Source organism: Dromiciops gliroides, chromosome 2 (assembly GCF_019393635.1).
Source record: "Dromiciops gliroides isolate mDroGli1 chromosome 2, mDroGli1.pri, whole genome shotgun sequence".
Classification (NCBI taxonomy): domain Eukaryota; kingdom Metazoa; phylum Chordata; class Mammalia; order Microbiotheria; family Microbiotheriidae; genus Dromiciops; species Dromiciops gliroides.
Genome location: NC_057862.1, coordinates 639,404,891 through 639,432,160, shown reverse-complemented (window position 1 = coordinate 639,432,160; position 27,270 = coordinate 639,404,891). Strand labels below are relative to the sequence as shown.

Genomic DNA, 27,270 nt, shown 5'->3' with positions numbered 1-27,270 from the left:
GCTACTGTCCTCATCACTGAGACCTTGAGGTGAGAATCTGAACCATTCCAGATGAAAAGATTTCATTATTCAGCACCAGGGCAGATTCACCTCTGTCATCCCTCTCTGTCAATCATACAACAAGGAAGGCCTACCACAATCCCACCCACTCAAGTCCCATTGGTTTGTTATAATCATAATCTGTTGCCTTCACAGATAAAGGTAGGTTTTGTTTCTGGGAGGTCAACTTATTAAAAGTCAAAAATTTATTTTTGCCTTTTCCCAAAATCATTTTGCAGTCACTTGGGAATACTTTGGTGATTTGGCTTTTTTGTCTTTACCAAAGCTAGTTGAAGAAGATACTTTAAGGGAAGGGATTGGTTTTTACTTTTCTTTGTATCCCCAGTGCTTAGCACAGTGCCTAGCACATAGTAGCTCCTTATTGACAAACTGATAGCTGACTTCAGTGGAGGGAAAAAAAGCTAAAATTAATTAAACTACTTTGTTTTGCTTTGTTTTGTTTTGTTTTATCTACCATGTTAAGGAAACAACAGACATTTAAATTGTTTTATTCACATAAAATTATGTTTATGTTTATGTTTCCTGGAAGTTTATATAATTATAACAATTATGCTAACAAAATAAGCATGGATATTTAACAGTTTTTCTTTAATTAAATGTGGGTTTCTTTCGAAACAAAAATTAAACAGACTGTTGCGGCAAGGAGGGCAACTGTGAGGAACTTTCTTTTTTATATAATTTATTTTATTTTATTTTTTGTGGGGTAATGAGGGTTAAGTGACTTGCCCAGGGTCACACAGCTAGTAAGTGTTAAGTGTCTGAGGCCAGATTTGAACTCAGGTCCTCCTGAATCCAGGGCCAGTACTCTATCCACTGGGCCACCTAGATGCCCCGTCCCCCCACCCCCCACCCCCAGGAACTTTCAATGTGGCATTAGGCAAATAGCTGAGTCTTCACCTTCCCTTTTCTGTTAACTCCTAATTTTAAAAAGGAAAGATCATCTTTTCTGGTTGTTTTTTTTTTTAATTTCCCAGCTGACCTCACAGAGAGCTGGGAGGGATTGTAAAAAGTATCTAGTCCAGTCTCCTCATTTTACAGAGAAGGAAATTGAGTCCCAGAGAAGTACTTTTCTAGCATTATGGGATGAATTACCCCAAAAGAAAAAGATGTGGGCACAAAAGAGTGTACTGTTGTTAAAATCTGGCTTACCATCACATGAAATAGTTTCTGAGAAATCCAAATGTACAGTTCACTGATGTGACCTTTTTTAAAAACGTCATCAGCAAATATTTTTCTTGGATGTTTCCCCTTTAGCCCTGAAATGTATTATAAAGAGTATTAAGGAGAGATAATTGCTAGATACTTATGTCATAACCAACTCTTCTTTAGCAGTTAAGAACTGGCCCTGGTACCAAATAATAAGAAAATTAGCTAGAGATAGTAGGGGGCCTACTGTGACCTACTTCTATTTATAACATTTTTTTTCTAAAAAGGTCCCAGGAATATATCATTGGAATTTATGATCCCTACTCCATTATAATATTTTTAGCTTTCAAATGTATTTAAAACTACCGCAATGTAGTTTTTATAACAGAAAAAAAAATCCCCCTCCTAAAAAAGTAAATATTTTTTAAATCATCTTGATCAGCACAACAGTTAGTAAATGAAGTCTGATTCTATGGTTTACACTCCCCAAACACCATCCTGAATGCTTTAGATCATGATGATATTTATTTACCACCTAAATTATTCGGTGAGCATAAACTCTATTTGCCATGACCCATGAAGGCATCACCTGGTGTCCAAACCAATTGTCGTCTCTGTTGTCATTAGTTGTGCTGGTCCTCAGACAGCAAATACAAGACCTTCGCCAGCTCTGTAGACCTTACCAGAGTTTCTATCCCACTGTATATAGAGTCTTGGAGAATGCAGGGTCACCTCCTAACTAGAATGAAATGCCGGATTAGGATTTTTCTATGGTTATGATTCATAATCATGGAACTATGGAAGATTCATAATGTGGTCTGGGGAATCATGTCCATACCACAGTGAGGCACTGGAGTAAGACTTTTCTATGGGTGTGATTTGGGGAAATAATGGATTTAACTAATATTTTGACAGATTGTTGCATATGCCATGGATGGCATGTTCATTGGATTAGAAGCTAACACAAAGCTGAAGGATCATCATGGGCATCGGATGACAGGATAAGGCTCCAAAAAATCTTGCAAGGTTAAAACATTGGGTTGAATCTAAGGAGAAATCTAATGAGAATAAAGTACACTTGAATTCCAAAAATTGACTTCAAAAGTACAAGATGGGGGTGGGGGCAAGGAGGGAGACAGTCATAGCTAGACAGCAGCTCATCTGAAAAAGATCTGGGGGCCTTCAGTAGACTTTGAGTTCAAAATGAATCAACACTAGGACATGGTAGCCAAGAAACTAATGTGATCTAATACCACATAAAAAAGGCATAGTGTTCAGGACTGAGAAGTTGATGGTCTCACCGGACTTGGCCAATGGTCAGACTCCAAGAGGCATGGTGTCCAGGGATGAAAAGGTGATGGCCCAACTGGACTTGGCCAGTCTCCATCTGTAGCATTAAGCTCATCTCTGGCCACCACACTGTGAGAAGGATGTGGACTACCTAGAGAATCCAGAGAGAAGGAACCCAACATGGAGATGAGCCTCCATTTCCTGCCATTTGAAGATCAGATGAAAGAAGTAGAGATACTTAGCATGGAGAAGGAAAAGAAGTCCTGTACAGAAAGTGGTAGCTTGCTTTAGGACTTACTTAAAGGGCTGTCTTCATGTGGAAGAGAGAGTAGGCCTATTCAGCTTGCCCCCAGAGAGCAAGGAGCTATCGAGGGAAGCCGCGAAGAGACAAATTTAGGTTTCCTAAAGATAAAGCTTCTTAACATTTAGAAATACCCATGGGGAGGGGCAGCTAGGTGGCGCAGTGGATAGAGCACCGGCCCTGGAGTCAGGAGGACCTGAGTTTGGATCCAGCCTCAGACACTTAACACTTACTAGCTGCGTGACCCTGGGCAAGTCACTTAACCCCAATTGCCTCACCAAAAAAAAAAGAAGAAGAAAGAAATACCCATGGGGAATGGGCTTCCTCGGGAGACTGAGTTCCCCCTCGCTAGAGGTCCTCAAGCAAAGGCTAGACGAGCATCCGTCAGCTATGCTTTAGTGGAGAGTCCCATTCAAGGGTGAGTTCGAGTAAGAGCCGTGTGATGTTGAGGAGATGCTGATGGACTTGGAGTTAGCACGACTCAGCTTTGAAATCCTCCTCTGACAAATCACATAACCTCAATGGGTTGGCATGGCCAGAGAAGTCACTGCCTGGCGACTAACCGATGTGTGTCTCAGTTTTCTCGTCTATAAAAGAGACATAATAAGGCTTATAGAACCAACCTCCCAGTGTTGTTGTGAGGCTTCCATGAACTGGCACGTGTAGAGGACTTTGCAGGCCTTAAAGGGCCATGTACATATCAGCCATTGTTATGGATGGAGACATAATTCCAATTTGAGGCCTGGGAAGATGGGTTAGAATGGCAATGAAAAACTCCCTGAACATGGAATCAAGACCCTATGTCTATCTCCCCAGCTCAGTAACTGTGTGTTGTTGTTCAGTTATATCTGACTCTCCATGACCTCCATATGGGGTTATCTTGGTAAAGATGCTGGAGTGGTTTGTCATTTCCTTATTCAGCTCATTTTATAAATGAGGAAACTGAGGCAAACAGGGTGAAGGTACCAAGGCTCAACTGGCAAGTGTCTGAGGCCAGAATTGAACTCAGGAAGATGAGTCTTCCAGACTCCAAGCCCCCACTGCTCCACTTAGCTGTCCAATAACTGTGTGGGCTCTGACAAATCTCCCCAAGCCTCAGTTTCCTTATCTGTGAATCCTCAGATGGAGATAATCATATAATACCTTGCCGTCTTCCTAAAGTCATCAAGAAATCTTTTATGTAAAGCAGTTGTGAGTTAATAATTTATGAAGAACTTTTGTGAATCTATTTAAAGTGTATCTACAGAGGGTAGCTAGGTGGCATAGTGGATAAAGCACTGGCCCTGGATTCAGGAAGACCTGAGTTCAAATCTGGCCTCAGACACATGACACTTACTAGCTGTGTGACCCTGGGCAAGTCACTTAACCCTCATTGCCCCGCAAAAATAAAGTGTATCTACACATGGGATGGGAGTGGGGGAAGGGGAGAAATTCACTAGTAACCTTCACTCTACCAAAACAACAGCAACAGTTTGTTTGTAGATAGACTCTTGGGTTTAGTTAAAAGGCAGTTTGTCACACAAGATAAAGAGCTAGCCTTGGATCTGAGTTCAAATTCTGATCCTGCCACATTCTGATTCTATGATCCTGATTTAACCTCGGTGCCCCATGTGTGTGGTGTCAAACTCCAATAGAAACAGCAGCCACTAAACCATACATAGGGATCCCTGAGGGCAGCATCTTGACTGTTTTAAAATGGACTCTTCTCCATGTTTTATTCTCTTCTTATTTATTTTGTTAAAGATTCCCCAATTAGGCTGGTGGGGATGCTGTAGCAGGCTTCATGTTTGACACCTCTGCTCTAGGCAACTCTCATTAACTATAAATTGCAGAGAATGTGCCAACCTCCGTGGGTAGAGGGAGTTTCCTTACCTTAAATTCCTTTTCTAATGAAATCAGAGGTCTGGTCCCTATGCCTAACATTCTAACAATAGGTGGTTTAACTTTTGTGTCGTATTCAGCTTCTTTTGAGGCAGCTGGGCCTGGGATCAGGAAGACCTGAGTTCAAATACAACCTCTGACACTTTCTAACAGCGTGACCCTGGGCAAGTCATTTAATCTCTGTTTGTCTCAGTTTCCTCAACTGTAAAATGGGGAATAATAATAGAACCTACCTCCCAGGATTGTTATGAGGATCAAATGAGATGATATTTATAAAAAAGCATCTAGCACAGTGCCTGGTACATGGTAGGCTCTGCAAAAATGCGTATCTCCCTCCCTTTTGGTGGATGAGGATGTGTCATTTCCATTGTTAAGATGACACAGCATACCTACTCCTTCCACTGATCATCACATCTCCTCTTGTGCAATTCTGATGAGTGGCCTCCCAAGAAGAGAGGTTCCACCCAAAATTCTGGTTGACTCCCTCTCTGCTTGCAGCCATTTGTGCACACCAGTACAGTATTTGGGCCAGCCCTCTTCTCTAAGAATGGGTCGCTGTTACCCTAGCTTCTTTCTTGGCAGACGAGATTTGCACTTCCTTTAGCCAGAGCACAAATATGCAAATACTCAAATTCCAATAAATTGGTGGATTCCTCACAGACAACCAGCTGCTTGCAAAAGTTGTTGACCTAGGGGGCAGCTAGGTGGAAGCTAGGTAGCGAAGTGGATAAAGCACTGGCCCTGGATTCAGGAGGACCTGAGTTCAAATCTGACTTCAGACGCTTGACACTTACTAGCTGTGTGACCCTGGGCAAATCACTTAACCTTCATTGCCCCCCCCCAAAAAAAAAAGTCGTTGACCTAATTGGCACTGGAGTGTACTCTAAGGTAGGGAACACCCCAACCTGCTAATCGGCCAACCACTGGGAGATGTGACCCTGGTGAGGAAGGAGGGTGTCAGCTGCCAAGAACTCAGTGGGCAGATCAAATGGGAATCATGACTGTCCTCTTGGCCTAAAGCCTTAAGCAATGATCAGGAGAAAAGAAACCACCCGTGCTCATCTTTGATATTCCTGTATCCTGGAAGGGCTGTGGACTTTGGAGCTAGACGGGAGTTTCAATCCTAATCCTATACTATTGATGACCAGTATAACTTTAGGGAAGTGTCTCTCTGGGCTTTAGCTTCTTCCTCTGACATTGAAAAGGTTTGTCCTGGATCGTCTCTTTGGTCTCTTCCACTTCTGATATCCCAGGGTGTTATAGAACCTAGGCTGCTCCATCAGGCCCATCCCTGAAGGGGCTGAGGCCTAGGCCAAATCACACTGCACATGTGCCTGTGCCCACACACCCATATCTAGGTGAAACCTACTGAAAACGATCATGCAGAATGAAAGCCCGCCCCCTCACCCCGCCCACCCCAGGGCTGCTGTTGAAAGAGGTGTAGGATCACTTCCACTGCTTTTTTCACCTTATGGTATGTTCTAGAAGCCTGAGTTCTGGTCTTAATTTTTTCATTAACTTCATACAGACCCTGAGTCATTCAATTTCCCTCACTAAAACCTCGGTTTCCTTATTGTCTTTTTTTTTTTTATTTTTATTTTTTTTAGTGAGGCGATTGGAGTTAAGTGACTTGCCCGGGGTCACACAGCTAGTAAGTGTTAAGTGTCTGAGGTTGGATTTGAACTCTGGTCCTCCTGACTCCAGGGCAGGTGCTTTATCTACTGTGCCACCTAGCTGCCCCAACCCATAGACATTTTAAAAGACAATAAGGGGGGGCACAGCTAGGTGGCCCAGTGGATAGAGCACTGGCCTTGGATTCAGGAGGACCTGAGTTCAAATCCAGGCTCAGACATTTGACACTTAACTAGCTGTGTGACCTTGGGCAAGTCACTTAACCTTCATTGCCCTGCAAAAAAAAAAAAAAGACAATAAGGAGGGGCAGGTAGGTGGCGCAGTGGATAGAGCACTGGCCCTGGAGTCAGGAGTACCTGAGTTCAAATCTGGCCTCAGACACTTAACACTTACTAGTTGTGTGACCCTGGGCAAGTCACTTAACCTTCATTGCCCTGCCCCCCCCCCAAAAAAGTATGTGGGTTGTAGGTGAAGAGGGGCCTGGAGAGGTGAGAATATAAGGAAAAGTTTATCAGCAACTAATTATCTGAAAATGAAAAGAATAATACTTGTCCTGACTAACTTCGGAAAGTCATTTCTCTATGAGACTCAGTTTCCTCATCTATAAATTGGAGGTAATATCACTTGGACTACCTACCTCCCAGGATATTGGTAAAGAAAGCACCATTGGAAACCTTAAAGCAGATCAGAAATGTAATTTGTAACTATGATCATCTTCATTGTTACTTATTGTTGTTGTTGCTGTAACCTTTTACAATCATTTTTTTTAGAAGCAGATGGGATTAAGTGAGTTGTCTAGGGTCACACAGCTAGTAAGTATGAAGTGTCTGAGGTCATATTTGAACTCAGGTCCTCCTGACTCCAGGGCCAGTGTTACAACCACAAAATTTTTTTAAACAACTTTATAGTGCTACTTCCATAACTGTGTGCTTCCTTAAGTCCCTACTCATCTGCCAGTGGAGCAGTGAGTGACACCCAAAATTCAGGGTACAGGACATCTAAGCAAGAAAAGAATCAGAAGAGGCTATATTTTAGTGCAAAACTTAAACTGTGGATGGCAACCCCATATGGGATTGCATAACTGATTGTGGGGGTCGCGAAAAATTTGGTACCAGTAAAAGATTATGTATACCTATTATATATTCCTAGATACCGGGGGTCAGGTAAAAATTTCTGAGGCAAAAAGGGTTTGCAAGTGGAAAAAGTTTAAGAAGCCCTGTTTTAGTGTATGACTTAAGGTCCCAACTTATCTAAAAATCAATTCAGTGTGGGGTAATTGTAAGTCTTTCCAGTCAATTCCATGTGGTGGAAAGTGGCTAGGAATTAGGAGAGCTGGGATTGACTCCCAATTCTGCGGCTGACTCACTGCATGACTTCAGGCAAGTCACATCTTTCTGTGCCTCAGTTTCCCCATCTGTAAGATACCTAATTCATAATCGATAGATTCATGCCCTGACCCCCAGGCTTCAAACTAATGGTGGGACCTCACTCATGTCTCTTGAGAGGGCTACACAGATAAAAATAACCCTTGTTCTACCCCAAGAAGCCAAGGGAACCATTCACAGGAAGTATCTCCTATGATTGAGCTCTCTGACACTAGTTAAAAATGAGCATCTGGGAAGAAATGAAATATATTTAAAATGCCCTCAAAATCTGGCATTTGTAGACACATTTGGGAAGCGTGTTCTGAAGGTACCACCCACAAGTGTCCCTAGCCCAGAGAGGCCCCGGCCAACAGAAACATCCATTCGTTCTGAGGCCGCCTCACCCTCCTCCTGAGGCTCCTTTACAGGCTGGGATTCTTCCTGGTTCCTCTAGGCCTGGTTGTTGGCTGAGCTCAAAGAGACCACAGAAATAACTGTGCAAGTGCCTGAAAAGGGGTTTCATTATTTCCGCCACAGCAGACAGTTCGCTGCTTTTTCAGCTTGCGTTTTCAACTCTGGTGACCTTCCATCCAAGTGGCAACCCCAGCCAGGGTCTGAAGGAGGACTCCACAGTGGTATATTGGCTTATGCCTTCATTCTTATTCTCTCTTTTCTTCTCCTGCCTCTCTTCCTCCTTTTCCTCTCTGTGTGTGTGTGTGTCTCTCTCTCTCTGTCTCTCCCTGTCTCTGTCTCTCTCTGTCTATCTCTGTCTGCCTCTCTCTACCTGTCTCTCTCTGTCTCTCTCCCTGTCTCTGTCTCTCCCTGTCTCTGTCTGTCTGTCTGTCTGTCTCTGTCTATCTCTGTCTCTCTCCCTGTCTCTGTATGTCTATGGATCTCTCTCTCTCTCTCTCTCCCCCCATCTCTGTCTGTCTGTCTCTGTCTGTCTCCCTGTCTATCTTGTCTCTCTGTCTCTATCTTTGCCTGTCTCTCTCTGTCTCTCTGCCTGTCTCTCTCTCCCTGTCTTTGTCTCTTTCCCTGTCTCTCTCTTTTTCTCTGTCTCCCTCTGTCTCTCTCCCTGTCTCTCTTTTTTCACTGCCTCTGTCTCTGTCTCTCTTTCTCTCTCCTCCTTTCCCTCTCATTCTCTCCCTCCCCCTGTCTCTGTCTTTCCCTACCTCCCCACCCCCTCCTTTCCTCTTCTTTCTCTTCCCTCTCACTAGCTCATGGTCTCTTGGTCTTTCTCCCAGAACACAACACACTTATCCCTCCTGTCTCCAACAGTCCTCCCTTCCCTTTTTCTCTTACCCTTTCTATCTCTGTCTCTGTCTCAGATTCTATTGCTCATCATTTTTCCATCAGGCTGGTTATATCATCTTATTGAGTCTCTGGTCTTGTTGTCTACACTATCGCATAGAAGTAGATACAAATTATGCTGCTTGTCTGCTTTGCCTGTCCCTTGCTTGGCAGCAGAGAGGGTGTTGGGAGAGATGAAAATACTCATTCCTCAAAGGATTTAAATAAAAAACAACCCCAAGATGCTCAACCCAATCAGGGACTCGCCTGCTCACAGGAAGGGACAGACTGGCACCATCATTACTGTACTGTTTCTGCCAGAATCCCATAAGCCTCAAAGGCAAACTAATAAGTGAAAATGCAAGTGGCCTTTAAATCATTGTTGTTGTTAATGAAGACCTCTAATGTTAGTAGTTAACTTTTATGCCATTTGCCCCCCTCTGAGTCAGAACATCGTCTTCTGGCTATGCTGACAAGGACTGAGTTCCCATCATGAAGTGATAATCACAAACTTAACACACTTCATTGCAGACTTTGGGTGGGCCTTGAGCTTCAGACATTGGGGTTTGGGGCAGCCAGGAAACTACCTGGAAGAATCATGGGTAATAGATGTTTCCAGCCATGATTTCTCATGCTTTCTTTACCCTTAGAGTTTGGCTTTTATTCTGATCTACTAAGACAAGACAAGACAAGACAAGACTAGACTAGACTAGCTTAAACTAGGTCAATAAACATTTATTAAGCACCTACTATGTGCCCAGCACAATAGGACATAAGATAGCATATATAAGTACTATACAATTATAGAAAAGAAAGACAGTCCCTGCCCTCAAGGAGCTTACAATCTAATGGGAGAAGACAACACACAAAAGGAAGCTGGAAAGGATTGGGGGAGGGGAAGGGACACGTGAGGAACATGGTGTAGGGGTCCAAAGGTGTACAGCATGGTGAGAAACAGCATAGAATAAAATGTTAGTATAGGATGGAATTCTGAGTTCAGCAAAATCTCCAACCTCTTCCTTTTAAATATGGGACAACTGAGGCCCAGAGAGGCCCAGTGACTTCCTCAAGGTCACACAGCTAGTTAGTGACAAAGCTGCACTAGAACCTGAGTCTTCTGACGTCCAACTCAGGAATTTTAGCACTTTCTGCTCCCACAAACTTCGCCATTTATCATAAATGATTTCCTGTCTCCTGGGCATAGTTCATCTCTCCATTCAACAAACAATTCAATGAAACTTGTATTAAGCACCTTGTTGCTGTTCAGTGGTTTTTTCAGTCATGTCTGACTCTTCATAACCCCATTTGGGGTTTTCTTGGCAAGGCTATTGGAGCGGTTTGCCATTTCCTTCTCCAGCTCATTTGACAGAGGAGGAAACTGAGGCAAACAGAGTTAAGTGACTTGCCCAGGATCACACAGCTAGTAAGTATTGAGCATCTACTATTTATAAAATACTCTGCTAGAAAATGAAGGGAGAAAAAAAGATAACTGAGTTGTGGGGGAGAGGAGGCAGGGGTCTCTGACCTCCAGGAACTCCCAGGCTGGTAAATCATGAAGATAAATAAGTCTAATGCCAGCTAGAACAGGATATGTAGGTAAAGGAATACAAAGTGCTGAGAGAGAGACAGAGAGAAAGAGACAGAGAAGTGAGAGAGAGAGAGAAGAGAGACAGAGAGACCGGGAGAGACAGACAGAGAAGGAGAGCGACAGAGACAGAGAGACAGAGACAGGGAGAGACAGACAGAGGAGAGAGAGAGAGATTATATTATTTCTGTTTCAACACTTTAAAAAGCCATAATTTTTATACAGCACTTTCCAGTTTGCAAAGCATTTTCCTCATAGAAGCCCTGTGAAGTAATTATTATTTCTACTCATCCCCATTTTACAGAAAAGGAGATCTAGACAGAAAGATTTAGTGGCTTGGCCAAATTAATAAGTCAGAGAATCAGGACCAGAACTCAGATCTTCTCACTTTGAAGGAGTATTCTTCATTTCCAGCCACCCTGGAAACTGAGGGAATTAGGCTCATATGCTCCTTTTGTATTGTTAATAGGACCAGGCACTGTAAGCACCCAATAAATAGCAGTTGAATCGAATTGAACTGAATAGAATTGACTTGAATGAGCAGATTGTCGCACCCCTGCAGTATGATATGACGTAAGGAACTTCAGGGAAGATTAAGGAGCTAGCTGTGTGACTCTGAGGAGGTCACCTAACCTCTCTGTGCTTCAGGTTCCTCATCTATGAAATGAAGATCTCAATCCAGATACCTATGTATGGCAGATATTATTCCTCACAAACCCAAATACTTAAAATGATTATGTATCTATTAGAAAAATAATACCTCTCCTAAATGGGTAAACTGGATGACAACTTTCATTTTACAGATAAGGAAACTGAGGCACAGAGGGGTTAATTGGCAAACCAGATTATTATGAGGATAAAATGAGATCATGAATATAAAAATACTTTGGAAAAGTTGAAAGCTCTCTTCCCATGTCAGGTATTACTTGGAGTTAGTTACCCTATGAGTAATTGGTTCATTTGGGGGGGGGGGTTAATCTGAGGTGGAGACCTTGGCAAAATGAGCTGGAGTATTTTACTCTCCGGGATGCTATATATAATGTTGCTAACATTTGCATAAGGCTTCTCAGTGGAATGTGTTCAAGGAGTTCAGTGAATTCAGTAAAAAACGAATTGGCTCTGGGGTCTGAGCCACAGTTAGCTTTTGAGACACTGCCCTCTTGTGCTCTGTAAATGGCCATCTGTGTAGTCGTCTCCCTGCGGGAATCACGCAACATCTCAACCATGAATGACAGCCTCTGCCAAGCTTGGATCTGCTATTTAAGCAAGTGCCTCTCTATCTCTACTGCTCTGTTACCCGAAGAGAAGAGTAAGGGGGAGACCGCTGGATTCCAACTCCTTCTCTAAAGACAGCAGGTTCTTATTTCTGAGCATTTTCTACTTGGGGGAGGAAGAGGGATAATGAGGATGAGTGTAAATGTAGTGGGAATAGGCTAAGAGCTACCTAAGATTATATTCAGCTACGTTTCACTGACAAATGAAATCAATCAATCTCTCTCTCTCTCTCTCTCTCTCTCTCTCTCTCTCTCTCTCTCTCTCTCTCTCTCCCTCTCTCTCTCTCTCTCTCTCTCTCTCTCTCTCTCTCTCTCTCTCTCTCTCTCTTTCTCTCTCTCTTAAAATTTCTAATCCATGGCTAGTTGAATTGTGTTGCTCTTGTTACTGTTGCTGCTGCTTTTTAAGAGAGAAAGAGAAGTTTATAGCATAGGAGAGGTGAGGAAATGATACCTTTCCAAACAAGTTTTTACTGTTTAAAAAAATGATATTAAAAAGTTTCCTGAAATTTTAAGGTTTGAGACACTCAGAGTACATTCCTTCAAGGAAGTCTGCTTTATTCCTACTCACAACCTAAATGCTAGTTTCTGTTCACTTAACTCTGTTTTGAACAAAGGTACAATTTTATTCATAAGACATATTTGGGGGATTGAGACTTGGAGGCTGGGGAATTGTTACTGGTTAGAGCCAATTATTATGTAGTAAACTTCTCATGTTTAACCAGTCCTACCAAAGATGTTTCCATTGCCTCGATGACTTAGAAAGAAATGGTAATGTGCAGCTAGGGGTGCCACCCTTTAGGATCTCAGGTGAATCTAGTGCCTGGCCCCAGTTCCTCACCCTTCATGCAGGGCTCGCCAGAATGTATGCCTGACGTAAGAGAAGAAGGTAAGGGTTAGACATCTAGGTACACAATCAGGAGACCCCAAATCAGTTTCCAGATAGGAGGATGGAGATTATGGCTGGACACTAGGTATGGCTGATAGAGTACTGGGCTTGGAATCTAAAAGACCTGGGTTCAAATGCTCTCTCCCATACTTCCTATGTGAATGACTTTGGGAAAATCACTAACCTGTCTGTGCCTCAGTTCCTAATCTGCAAAATCAAGGATTGGGGTTTATGGCTTCTAAGGTCCCTACCAGCCCTCTAGCAAAGATTGTAAGATCTGCAGCTTAGAAATTACACTCTCCCAACTTCCAGACCATTACAACTGGAAGTACCTGACCTGGCATAAAGACTGGGCAGCAGCTGGTGACGGGCAAGGTTTCTGACTTCGTGGGGAAAATCTTGGGGTTAGACGATCTTTGGCCACGTAAAGCTAGGTTCAAACAATATTAATAGATTATAAACAATGAATATTTCTCCTACAATTTTTCATCCTTGTAGCCATTCAGTGTGTCACAGGGGCGAGTGGGGAGCAGGGCCAGGGGGTAAGGAGAGCATGTTCTATATGGCTGCTAGTGTTTACCAGCATCCTGACCTCTGACCCCTCCTGCTGATCACCACAGTTAAATGGCACACAAATGACGTTCTTGGGAAAGTATTTGGTCTTTGAAGTAGAACTATCAGGCTAGTTCTTCCTGCCTGAAATTACTTCCCCATTCTTCAGCACCTCTGTAAATCATCTACAGGGAGAGAGGGAGCTATGTGATGGTTCAGTCATTTCAGAAATGTCCAACTCTTTTGGGGTTTTCTTGGCAAAAATACTGGAGAGGTTTGCCATTTCCTTCTCCAGCTCATTTTATGGATGAGGAAACTGAGGCAAACAGGGTGAAGTGACTTGCCCAGGGTCACATACCTAATAAGTGTCTGAGGTCATATTTGAACTCAGGTCTTCCTGACTCCAGGCCTGGCACTCTATCCACTGTGCCACCTAGCTGCCCTAGTGACATAGTGAATAGATAGCTCACCTTGAAATCAGAAGACCTGAGTTCCAGTACTGCCTTTGAACCATCATGACTGTGTGACCCTGGGCAAGTCACTTTACCTCAATGCCCCCAGGCAACTCTCTAGGACTCTAAGTTTCAGAGAAGTTGACAATCTTAAATTAATGACTGTTCTCTTCCCATTCTCCTCCCACTTGTCTGACCACTCCTCAGTTAACCATGGTCGTCCCCCAATGCTCTGTCCCTCCATAGTATTTCACTTGGTGATTTCCCCATCTCCCATAGATTCAACTATCATCTCTAGTCAGTTGATTCCCAGATCAATATATCCAGCCTTAACCTCTCTCCCCCAGTCTCACATTTCCTCCTGACTTTCGGGCATTTTGAACGGGATGTCTTATAGACATCTTAAGCCCAACATGCATAAAACTGAAGTCAACTACAATCCCCTCTCTTCCTAACTTCCCTATTACTGTCAAGGACACCTCCACCCTCTTATTCACCTGGACCCTCAACCCAGGGCTCATTCTCAGCTCCTCAACCTCAGCCTCACTCCCCATAGCAAATCAAGTGCCAAGTGCTTGTTTCTCCCTTCCTATCACCTCTTCTATACACTCCCTGCTCTCCCCCACCATTGCCACCCCCTGGTGTAGCCCTTTATCACCTTGAGCCTGGACTATTGCAATAGCCTGTGGGTGGGTCTCCAGTCTCTCCCCACTGCAATCTGCCCTCCACTGAGGGGTCAAATTGCTCTTCCTAAAGCACAGGCCTGACTGTACCAGCAGTGCTCTCATTGTCCCGGCAAAGGCTTTGAACCCTTGTTATCACTTGTTATCACTCCCATGTCATGATCAGGCATCAGAGGACTTTAGTGAAGGTCCATATCAGAAGATGGGGAAATCGATGGTAAAAGTTTACGTCACGGAACACTTAAGGAAACAGATCATTGCAAAGACAGCCTTGTTTCTGTAAAGGAAAATCATGCCTGACTAATCTGGGAAAGATTTTCAAAGAGGTAAATTAAGCGTGTGAACAAGGAGAGACAAGTGGATTGAATTTGTACAGGCTTTCACAAAGTTTTCACTGGATTCTACATTAAAGCCTATTGTGTAAACAGTCAGTCACCTTCAGATTAAGCAAGAGTGTCACAGATAAGTAAAAGACCTGAAGACAGAAAATGAAGCTTGGGTAATTGGACCAGGAGAATATAAGCTCCCTGAGGCCAGAAACAATTTCATCTTTGTTCAGGGCCCCAGGGCCATCCTCCTGTTAGGCTGTAGTAACCTCCATGTTTATAGATGACGCTGAGTAGTTTTGTGAATGAGATGAATGGTAGATGAGTTTCACCATGGACAACTGTGATGGGATTCATTTGGGGGAAACAATGCTAGCTCTACTTCTAATGATGGGCCCCAAACCGTTATGTAGGTAGAGCAGGAGGGAGTTATTGTTGTCTCTGCTAAAGGGAGTGGGTGGCTAGGGCCAGAGAAGCCAAGAAAACGGTGGGCAACTGCTAGGGGAAGTCGTGGAAAACAACATGAAATCTTCAATTCTATCTCTTTATTGAATCATGTCCTCTACCTGTTATTCTTATCCCAACCTTTGTTATTGTTCAGTCGTGTTTGACTCTTCATGACCCCATGGACCATAACACATCAATACTGTCCATGGGGTATTCTTGGCAAATATACTAGAGGGGTTTGCCATTTTCTTCTCCAGTAGATTAAAGCAAAGAGAGGTTAAGTGACTTACCCAGGGTCACAACAGCTAGTAAGCATTGTAGACCAGATTTGAACTCAAGTCTTCCTGATTCCAGGCCCAGCACTCTATCCCCCAAGCCATCAAGCTACCTTATACCAACCTAGCAAAGTACAAAAAAGGCTAAAAATCTTATGATTCCTCAGTCAGGAAAGACAAAAGCTGAAAATGGATAGAAGTGGATTCTACAAAATCACGAACTGAAAAAATATGGACTTGATGAACAAATGCTAGAATATTAGGACGAAGGGGTATCCCTTAAAGCTTGAATGTTCAACCCCAGAGTCATAAAATTTGGATTTTAGCCATTTACCAGCCAGGTGACCTTGGACAAGTTGCTTCCCTTCCCTGGGCCTCAGTATCCTTAAATATAAAATGAGGAGCTGAGCTAAATGATCCTCTAACTCTAGAATTCCATGTTCCAAGATCCCATCCAGGCCTAAATGCTACAATTCTTCCAACATTCTCTCTCCTTCTTGGACCTGCCCTTCCTACTAATTTCCCCATTTGTGTTAAGAACACTGCCATACTCCCAGATCAGACCTCAGAATCATCCTTGATATTTCTCCCTCTCTCACCCCCATATACAATTTATTGCCATCTTATCAATTCCGCTGGCAGCTAGGTAGTGACGTGATTAGAGCACTGGGCTTGGAGTCAGGAAGACTCATCTTCTTGAGTTCCAGTCCAGCCTCAGACACTTACTAGCTAGGAGACCCTGGGCAAGTCACTTCACCCTGTTTGCCTCAGTTTCCTCATCAGTCTAGTGAACTAGAGAAGGAAATGGCAGATTTCTCCAGTATCTTTGCCAAGAAAACCCCAAATAGGGTCATGAAGAGTCAGACATAACAGAAAAAAAAAAAGACTGAAAAATCAATTCTACTACCATAACCACCAGGTTTTAGTAGTTCAGTTCAGTTATAGTACAGGTCCTCATCACTTCTTTTTTTTTTTCCTTGAGAGGCAATAGGGGTTAAGTGACTTGCCCAGGGTCACACAGCTAGTAAGTGTTAAGTGTCTGAGGCTGGCTTTGAACTCAGGTCCTCCTGAATACAGGGCCAGTACTTTATCCACTGCGCCACCTAGCTGCCCCCTTCATCATTTCTAATAAAAACTACAATAATAAATCAGCTTCCTGATTTAGTCTCCTTGCTTCTAGTCTCTCCTATCTCCACCCCATCTTAGTCAACCTCAACTCCTCATTCTTGATTACTCCATATGCATACATAGACAGATCAATGAAGAATAAACACCAGGGCAGTTCAGGGTAGGCAAAGGGAAAGAAAGAGAGAGAACATCAGGATGCCAGTCAGTCTGGAGCAGAGGGCCAAGGAGTGATGGGAGAGGCTTAAGTAAGGGAGGGGAAGGATCTACTTGAGGTAGGGAGGGCCTCCAGTATTTGTGAAGAAGACAGGCCCACTCCACCTAACATTATTCATTTTCTTCTGCCCAAAATATGTCAGATGAAATGACATCATTCCATAGGGACAATGCTGAACACTGCTCCAGTCCTATCCCATGACACAGTGGGCTTTGCTTAGACTGAATTAACGACATTAATGCTGAATGACATTGGTCAGTGTAACCTTTCTTGGAGTATGCCTATAATTGACTTGGTAGGCAGTAAGAGGCCTCTGTAAATTCTTTTTTTGGTTTTTTGTTTTGTTTTGTTTTTGGCAGGGTGATGAGGGTTAAGTGACTTGCCCAGGGTCACACAGTGCCAAGTGTCTGAGGTCAGATTTAAACTCAGGTCCTCCTGAATCCAGGGCTGAAGCACCTAGCTGCTTCCATCTGTAAATTCTTAACCAAGAGAGTAAGATAATCAGAACAAATGCTACACCGGGTCCCCACCCCTCTGTCTCCTGGCTTCCCCAGGCTCCTTTGGAAGTCAGCTCAACTCCCACCTTCTGCAGCTGCTAAATCCTTCCCCTCTCTGTTTACCTTCCCTCTACTTTCTATATAACTTGTATGTACCTAGCTATTTATATGTCATCTCCCCCACTCTATTGTAAGGTCCTCGAGGTTGGGGACTGGTTTTGCCTTTCTTTGTGTTCCTTGTTGTCCCCATTGTGCTTAGCACAATGTGCCTAGGATACAATAGGTGTGTGATAAATGTTTGTTGACTGATTGACTGAATGTGTGAGAAAGTCCAGTCTAATAGCAGTGTACAGTGGGATAGGAGGTAGTTGTTGTTCAGTCATTTCAGTCATATCTGACTCTTCAGGACCCCATTTGGCATTTTCTTGCCAAAGATACTAGTTTGTAATTTCCTTCTCCAGCTCATTTGACAGATAAGGAAACTGAGGCAAACAGGGTGAAGTGACTTGGCTAGGGTCATACAGCTAGGAAGCACCTGAGGTCAGAATTTAGCTTGCAAGAATGAGTCTCCCTGACTTCAGGGCCAGCTTTCTATCCACTTCACCACCTAACTGCCCCATAGGGGGTAGGGAGACCATCTTAAGATACCTGGGTGGTTGGTAATACAGAGATGATGTACTGAGGTCTTGGCATAGGGCTTGACCACAGAAAACGGGCAGTGGGGGGAGGTTTGAACCTTAGAGAAACTATAGAAGAATTCTAGCAGGATTTGGTGACATTCATAGAATTCAGAGCAGGAAAGAACCTTTTTAAAAATCCAGTTCACCCCTCTCATTTCGTAGATAAAGAAACCCAATGAGTTCCTTTAAGCCCAGAGAGAGGTTAAGTGACAACTGGGAGTTAGAGGCAGAGACAGGATTTTGTTTATCTTCAAAGGATCATAGATTTAGAGATGAGAGTAACCTCTGAGGTCAGCTAGTCCAACCTTCTTCTTTGCCAAATAAGGAAGCTGAAGTCCCAGAGGTTTTAGTGCTGTGCCCAGGAGAGAGAGCCAGAGCCCCAGCTTCAGCCCCGGATTCCTGGTCTGCTCTTCTCATGAGCTCTTTCATTCCCAGGGAATCTGTTCCTCCTGAGGCATTCTTTCTGGCTCTCCATTCCCTCATTCATACTGCCTCTCATGAAGCCTGCTGTGGCCTTCAGGGATGTGTTCACCAGAATAACAAATAAACATCCATAGAGGCCTTGAAAGTTGACACACACAAAAAGGGAGGGGGAGGGGTTTATGTACAGAAGGCCCTATTACTTAAAACTACAGCAAGACTTTTCTCATTTCAGATAAGGAATTGTCAGTGATTCCCATTCTGAAGAAGGAAAGACTTCCAAACATCGGAGCAGACAAGGAATTCTCCTTCAGGTAAGTTACCTATCCTTTAAGAACAATTCCCAAGTTGTCAAACTGCAAAGAACCAAACAGAGGTATGACTGCTGCTCACTTAGTTGGGTGTTTCTTTGGCGGAAGAACCCTAAGAATATCCAGTAGAAATCACTGTACTAGGAATGCCCATGACTGCTGTTCTCCTAATTTAATAGGATGCAAAGGGACAGACCTTTCTGAGAGATTGGCCTGAACCAGAACCATGAAATTGGTTCTTCAAAGGATTCCCCAGCTTCGTTTTCATGAAAGCACGATACCTCTTCTGCTATTCTCACGAGTTTAGTCACTCCCAGGGAATCTGGGCCTTCCAAAGAATGGGGTCTTCACTTTCTTACGTTTCTCTCTCAAGCCACTCAAGAGGCAAATGGGTCTAGTGGGAAGAGCCATCAAAGAACCCATTTGAGTGACCTGGGTCACTTCCCTTCTCTGACCTCAAGTATCCTCGTCTGAAAAATGAGAGGGCTGGACAAGAACGATTTCTAATTCTATTCTTAGTAGGAGAGAGGAGAAAGCTGGGGGTTTGAATTGTATATAATTTGATTCGATAACCATTTATAAAGCATTATTCCGTGAGCCTCCGTGTGCGGCTAAAAGGTTCAATTCTCTAGCGGCAAGATGTTGGGAGAAATACAAAACTGAATAGGACAGAGTCCCTGTCTTTAAGGAGCTAAGGATCCAGTAGGGGGAGGGGACACAACAGGCATACAAATATAATACAAAGTGGAAGGTGAAAATTCCATGACATGGACTGAGTGCTTACAAGAGTTCACGGAAAGAAGAGAATATTTCTGGTCAGGAGGAATCAAGGAAGCCCACCTGGAGGAGGTGCCATTGGAACTGGGCCTCAAAAGATGGTCAGAATTTCTGGATAAATGGGGGAGGGCCTTCCAAGCTTAGAAAACTTGAGCAAAAACACAGAGATGGGGCAGTGAGTAGCCTAGTTTGGCTGGAGCAAAGGACGTGTGAAAGAGCATACCTCAAGACGAGGCTGGAGGGGCAGCTAGGTGGTGCAGTGGATAAAGCACCGGCCCTGGATTCAGGAGGACCTGAGTTCAAATCCAGCCTCAGACACTTGACACTTACCAGCTGTGTGACCCTGGGCAAGTCACTTAACCCTCATTGCCCCGCCCCCCCCCCAAAAAAAGACAAGGTTGGAAAGGTAGAATCCATATTTCTATACATTTTGCATATGTATTTTTTGCTGTTGGCTCCCAGAGATTTTATAAAGCTTTATTCTTGTTTCTAAGCACTTTCCTGAAAGTTTCTGTCTTGATTTTCACTCTAGCAGGGATTGACTTTCCCTCATTCCCTTTGAATAGTTCCTATTACTTGGCTTTGATACAGCATCTTGCCTTTCCAAAACACCTTCTAGAATCTTCTTCTTGTTGTTCTTATTATTTGGTCGTGTCTGACTCTTGGTGACCCCATTTGGGGTTTTCTAGGCAAAGATATTGCCTAGAAATATTTTACCATCTCCTTCTCCAGCTCATTTGACAGATGAGGAAACTGAGGCAAATAGAGTAAAGTGACTTGCCCAGGGTCACACAGCTAGTAAGTGTCTGAATTTGGGGAAGATGAGTCTTCTTGATTCTGGGTCTGGCACTTTATCTGTAGTGCCACCTAGCTAGCCCAGAGAATTTTCATCAAATGCTAACATAACACTCAGAAAGAATTAGAAAGAGCTCCTCCCAACATCTGTTTCTAAGTCTCTTCGCGAGCCCTCCATTCTCATCCCTTGTCCTTTTATCCAGATGGCACGAAATCTTTTTTTTTTAATTCACCAGGATTAGTCTTATTCCAAAATCATGTCCAAAAGAGATTTTGCCTTCCCATTGCTTACTGAGAGCCCCCTTTCCACGCAGCTACAAATGTGCTTATTGAAGGACAAGGAAATCATGAGGTCAGAGATGCCCCAAGTTAGCACTTAATGAATATTGATTGATTGATTAACAGCCATCCTAGCCCTAACAGCTAAATCTCATGTTTTTATGGCCTATAGGAAAATCTGGCTCAGGACTTTAATTTTATTGGTCAACTAAATTTATGAAATAGCTTACTCTCTCAAAGTCACACAAGACCCCAAATATGAAGGGCTCTTTAGAAGGTAACTAAGTGATACAAGTGAGAGGGCACTGTACCTAGAGTCAGGAAGACCTGAGTTCAAATCTTGCCTCAGACACCAGCTATGTGACCATGAGACCTTGGTCAGACATCAAAGATGTCTGCATCCTGTCAGTTATCCATTGCATCCTGGGTCATCACCAATCATCTTGACTTTTGTCCTGCCACTGAACTTTGATGACTATGGAAGAGAGAGTGAGACTGATGACTTTGTGAACTCTGCCTCACTTAAATCCTATTCATGGGCAACTCAAGATGTCACCCATAATGACATTGGTTCTCTTCAAAAATGAAGGACAAACAACAACAAAAACATGTGACCATGGGCCAGTCTTTTAATTTGGGGAAAATACTAGCATGTCTACCTCACAGTGTTGTCAAGTCTCCAATAGAAAGTTGGCTTTGACTCCAGGAAAACCTGAGTTCGAATCCTGCCTCTAACAAATCCTGGTTGTGTGATTGTAGGCAAATCGCTTAACCTTTCAATGCCTAGGATAACTCTCTAAGACCATAACTACCACACAAAATTATTATTATTATTATTATTATTATTATCATCATTATCAGGAAATTTGCTCACTTAGGTTATTTTCTGCTAGGCCAATTAGCTCAAAGCTTGTGGGAGAAAGAGCACTGAATTTAGAACCAGCAAATCTGAGTTCAAATCTGGCTGTGGCACTTGTACCTGTGTGACCTTAGCCAAATCTCTCAACTTCTCGGGGCATTTGTTTCTTTACCCAAAATTTAAAAGGGCTGTTCTATGATTCAGGCAGCTCCTCCTAACTCAGCAAGCATGAGATTGAGTCCCTCACCCTGTTCAGCTATCTCAGAAATAGCTGCTGCTTATCATAAGAGATTAAAATGGTGCAGTCTTACCAAAGAATTTTAACAACTCAGCTCAGTATTTTTCATCTCTGTGTGTGTATATGAGAGGAAGTATGATGTGATGGCTAGAGGCCTGGCCTTGGAGGCAGAAAGACCTGGGTTCAAGTCTTTTTTTTTTAATTCCACCACAACAGACAGCCAATAACTACTCACAGTCACATGATATCACGTTGTAGTGAAGAAAAATAAGAATTTATTTAAGATAGAAATGTAGGATAAAATTAGGAAAATATATTAACAGCAAACCCCCTCCCCACATATCTGCCAGGGGCCACTGGCCTAGGCAGGACCCTATGAACTAAAGATACTCATGTTAGGGGGTCAGCCCCAGAACCGGAGAACCGGAGAAAGTCCTGCTGCTTCTCTTCAGTAAAGCAGATGGTTTCACGTTTTGTCTTGGACCTAAACTAGCTTTGTGACCATGAACAAGGACCTTAAACTCTCTCTTGCCTGAGACATTACTCCAAGAATATAAATTACAGATGATCTGCCAATATTAACCAGTAGAAAGACTGCTGAAATGATAGGTGGAGACCAAAAAGCAAAGAAAAAAAATCTATATATAATTCTTTTTTTCACAGGAGATGGGATGGGGGGGGAGACAAGAGTCCAGGCCTTTGATTTTATCAGTTTGGGCACCTCTCAATATGGAAACTCCCTTCACTGATACAAACTAGCAATTTGTAATTTATTAAAGAGAGCTGTCTGGGGCAGGTAGTGTGTATCACTGCCACAGGGGACCCTGGATTTAGAGCTGAAAGGGACTTTAGATGTCATTTAGTCCAGCTAAGACTCATTTTACAGATTGAGGAAACTGAGGCCAAGAGGAGTTAAGTGACTTGCCCAAGTTCATAAAGCTGGGAAATGAACCCAAGGACTGAGACTCAAAAGTCCAATTATTTTTCCACTGAACCATTTTGAACCCAAAGCTTTGTGACTCCAAAGCCAACCTTCTATCTACCCACTATCCTACTCTACCTCTCTTCAGTTTTTGTAAATGCTGTAAGACAGTAGGCTCCTTATAATCAGGAGTTGTCTCACATTTCTTCCACATCCCTTGGGTTGCCTAGCATAACACCATGTATATTATTATTCAGTAAATGTGCATTGATATCCACAGATGACTTTCTGCTTTCATCTATATTCCTTCATGTATTCTTCTGCTCACACCTTTCTCATAGAGCAAGGCTTTACTGGCTCATCTCTGAATTTTCCATTTCTTTCCATTTATCCCAAAGAAAGTGCTCATGTATATTTTCTCTCTCTCCCTCTGTGTGTGTGTGTGTGTGCGCGTGTGCATGTGTGTGCGTGTGCCATGTACCATGGAGAAAAAAGGTATATATTTTTTCTATCCCCATTCAGTTTTCTCCGTATCATATTTAATTTTTTTAAAACATTCTATTCACTGCCTCAACTTCCTTCTTATTAATTTTGTGGTTAGGTTTATCTAGTTCTGAGAGGGGGAGATTGAGGTCCCCCACTAATATAGTTTTGCTATCCATTTCTTCCTGTAACTCACTTAACTTCTCTAAGAATTTGAATGCTATACCACTTGATGCATACATGTTTAATATTGATATTACTTCATTGTCTGTGGTACCTTTTAGCAAGTGGTAGTTTCCTTCCTTATCTCTTTTATCTCTCTCTCTCTCTTTAAGTTTTCATTATTCTTGTTGTTTTATTTTATTATTTATTTATTTAGTGGTTTCAATTGTTTTATTTTGTGCTTTGAATGTGTAATATTCAGAATTCCTATTCAGGGATAGGTTAAACTAGATGACTTTTAGGGTCTCTCCCACCCCTAATGCATCCTATTATTGGTCCTGGGGTGTATCTTAATTCCTAAAGTGCCATCTTCACATAAGAGGTTCCTTTATCCCATGGTATCCCCTAGAGTACACCTGGATCACTGTTTATCTTTGAATTCCTCAAACCTAGCAGGGTTGCCTTGTTCATGGAAGGCCCTGCGTAACTATTAAGCCAAATAAAATTCAATTCAGTTACTGATGTTTTGACCTCCGTCTCCACCACTATTCCTTTTCTGCCATGATCTGCAGCATGAATACTAGAGGACTGGTCCTGGAGACAGAAAGACTTGGGTTCAAATCTTGCCTCTGACATATAACAGCTACATGACCATGGGCAAGTCACTGAATTACTCAAAGTTTCTGACAACTCACTAAGACTCTAAGTTACATGTGAGTCTGCATCAGAGGAGGGGGTTTTCCATCAGGAAGTTCCTTATACTGATAAAACCAGATCTGGACCCCCCCCCAAAAAAAATCCTACTTACTAAAAAATACAAGCTAAAATGGAGCTGAATTTCTAATTTACATCTACAACAAAAATGCAGAATTTCCTCGGTAACTTATCAAAGAACTATCTATCCGGACTGTACCTGGCCCGCCCGTGTCTTGTTTTTTTCTCTAAAGTGACTTTTCCCATCATGTGTCCATATCATTAGGGGCTAGGACTTCCGCAGATGAACTGGTAATGCTGTAATACATCTGTACTCATTTGAAGAAGTGCCAAGCCTGTGGTTGATCGTTGCCTAACAGAAGCAAACGTTTTGTTTTTGTATTTGGCACTTTGTGGTTGGAATGTTTACACTGAAATGGTTACCACTTCAGAAAGGATTTGTCCTCTTCCTGATTTGCTTAAAGGATCATAGGGTTTAGAGCCGGAAGGACCTTAGAGATCTGCTAGGCTAATGCCCTAACTTTACATAGGATGGAACTAATGTCCAGAGAGGCAGGTGACTGGCCCCAAGGTTATTCAGATATGAAGAGGTAGAACTCTGACTTAAATTCCAGGTCTTTTGACTCTAAATCCCTTGACTTGTTCCCCTGGCGCTGTCCTAGCCCCCTCGAATCCCCATTTAAACTAATCTCTTAGGGGCAGCTAGGTGGCACAGTGTATAAAGCCCTGGCCCTGGATTCAGGAGGACCTAAGTTCAAATCTGATCTCAGACACTTGACACTTACTAGCTGTGTAACCCTGGATAAGTCACTTAACCCTCATTGTACCACCAAAAAAAAGTAAACTAATGGGCTTCTGGAGAAAGAAGTAATTCACCTTTTCCCATTTGTTGAGGGGGTAGGAGACTATAGTTACAGAACGCTGTAAATGCTGTCAAATATGGCTGCCATGTTGTTTGGTTTTACTTACCTGTTATTTGTTACAAGGGAGGGCTGCCTGGGGATTGGTGTGTGGTAATTAGACAGAGGGACATACTCTAGTGCCTCCAGAAATGACTGTGGTATGAAAACCAAAGGAGCAAATAGAACTTTTTTTAAAAACCTTAATAAATCTCAAATGCCTCAGAATATATTGTATAAACTATATTATGAGCAAAGTCTTTGGACTTGTGTCTTCTCCTGTAGACTAGATGGGAATGAACATACCAGTTTCTTTTTGCAGAGGTCACTCTCAGTCTTGATGCTATCAGAAAAATACTTGATCAGAAGACCTAGCTTCTAACTCCTGCCTCTGCCTGTGACCTTGGCAAGCCACTTCTTCTGTGGGCTTCAGTATCTCCATCTGGAAGATGGTCCCATCTGGTTAAAAAATCCCATGATTCCAAGTCCAAATATAAACTCCGTATAGAGAGGAAAGAATACTTAACTGGAAATGAGAAAGCCATAGCCCTTCCGCTTCACTTAGCCTGAGCCTCAGTTTCCATTTCTGTCCCATGAGCACACTGTATTCATTGTACAGCCATGTTCAACATAATCAATAGACTCAAGGAAATGCTAAATTTCAGTTAGAGGGTAGGGAAAATAAAGAGGTAATTTTTTCCCATCAAAGTTCATAGACTAACTGAAAACTATTAAGGAATCCACAGACCCCAGGTTAAGAACCCCTCACATACAGGGAATCTCTTCATAAACTACAAAGATTGCATGAATGTAAATAAAGTATTTTGACCATCGTCTCTGAGATAATACTTTCTAAAGTCTCAGCTTCAGTAATCTATGTTCCCATACCATCAATATCACAGATCCTTAACCTATTGACATAGTTATAATGTTGTATAGAGTATTCTTTCGATAAGTTTATTAAACACCTCTCCTAATGTCCTGCCCTATTCTGCAAAATGGTTGGAAGCGACCTTGGGTTCTTGAAAGCTATACCAATAGAGTAAAAGCTCTGGAATGGTTTCCTAAACTGTATAGGCTTTGAGTATGGAGCCCAGGGAGAGACAACATGCTATCACTTGCAGACCAGCATAGGTAACTCCAGGCAGGCTCATCATCTTGTTGACTGCAAGGTAGGAATTCTTTGACCACAGTAACTCATGCAAACTAAGGGCATAAAGCAGTGACATCTGCATAAGAGAAAGGAGTACCTTTGGGCAGTTCCTTGCAGCACTGGGTTATGCCCCAAATTTCTCTAGTATGTATATTCCAATAGAATGTAAGCTCTTTGAAGCCAGGGACTGTTTTGTTTTTGTCTTGGTTTTAATATTCCTAAGTCTTAATACAGTCTTTACAGATAGCAAGTGTGTCATAAATACTCAATGAATTGTCTAAAAAGTCCCATCATTTTACATTTTGCAGTTCTCTCCTTCTCAGAGTTCTCAGAGAGATAGGAAGTGAGGTAAAGATCCCTTTCCCTTCACCATTCAGAAAGGAAAGAGAGAGGTCCAAATTCCTCCAGGCAGCTGGTTCAGCAAGGCTGCCGGTTTTGTCCCTGCTTCATTAGATTTCCTCTTTCAGAGAGCTCTCATCCAGGTCCTGGGGAGAAGCTGCTTTTTACACAGTAAGAGATCTGTTTGTTGGGAAGTCAAGAAAATGATTGGCTCGACTGACCTTTCCTCTTGTGTGATTTTTATTTATGGCTAATAAGAAGAACCTGACTGCATGTAATGAGAAGGAGATTTGGGGCAAAAGCTGTTTGCTCAAAAATCACTTGACGTTCTGACACAAAGATCCAGAGAGAGGTCATTTCTTGTGATGTTGTCTCCCTGGTTCCTGTTTACAGAGTGGAATTACTATTCTCAGAAAAGGTCCAATACTTTAATGGCAAAGAAAGGTCTCCAATTCTATGAAATGGCCTGGGTACCTAGTAGTGTTTAGTAAAGAGAAAAAAAAGATTTTGTAGAGACATGATAGCTGTCTTCAAATATTTGAGGACTGTCATGTAGATGGGGGACTCAACTTAGCCTGTTTGAGTTCAACAGGGTACAATTAGCAGCAATAAACAGAAATTACAGGAGAGAGATTTGAGTATATATAGAAAAATTTCCCCAAAAAATCTAGCTACCCAACAATGCTATGTCTTAGGAACCACAGTATCATGGATTTGGAAGGAACCTCAGAAATTGTTTACTACATAATCAAACTACCAAACATTACTTACATTAATTTACTTATTCAGGGCCATAGCAATCAAACTACCAAAGAAATACTCTACAGAGCTAGAAAAATATAATGACAGAATTCAAATGGAGGAACAAAAGGTCAAGAATATCAAGGAAATCAATGAAAAAATGGAAAGGAAGAGGAACTAGGAGTACCAGATGTCAAACTATATTACAAAGCAGT

General features: G+C 42.6%; 1 protein-coding gene across 2 annotated transcripts in view; it reads left to right on the top strand.

The window, feature by feature from the left end:
- The window catches only part of SMPD3 (sphingomyelin phosphodiesterase 3), a 277,909-nt gene that overhangs the window by 95,700 nt on the left and 154,939 nt on the right, over window positions 1-27,270 (top strand). For both annotated transcript variants that reach the window (XM_043983989.1, XM_043983987.1), the window contains exon 2: window positions 18,619-18,697. The gene's annotated coding sequence lies outside the window, so the exon portion shown is untranslated. The remainder of the gene's footprint in view (window positions 1-18,618; window positions 18,698-27,270) is intronic.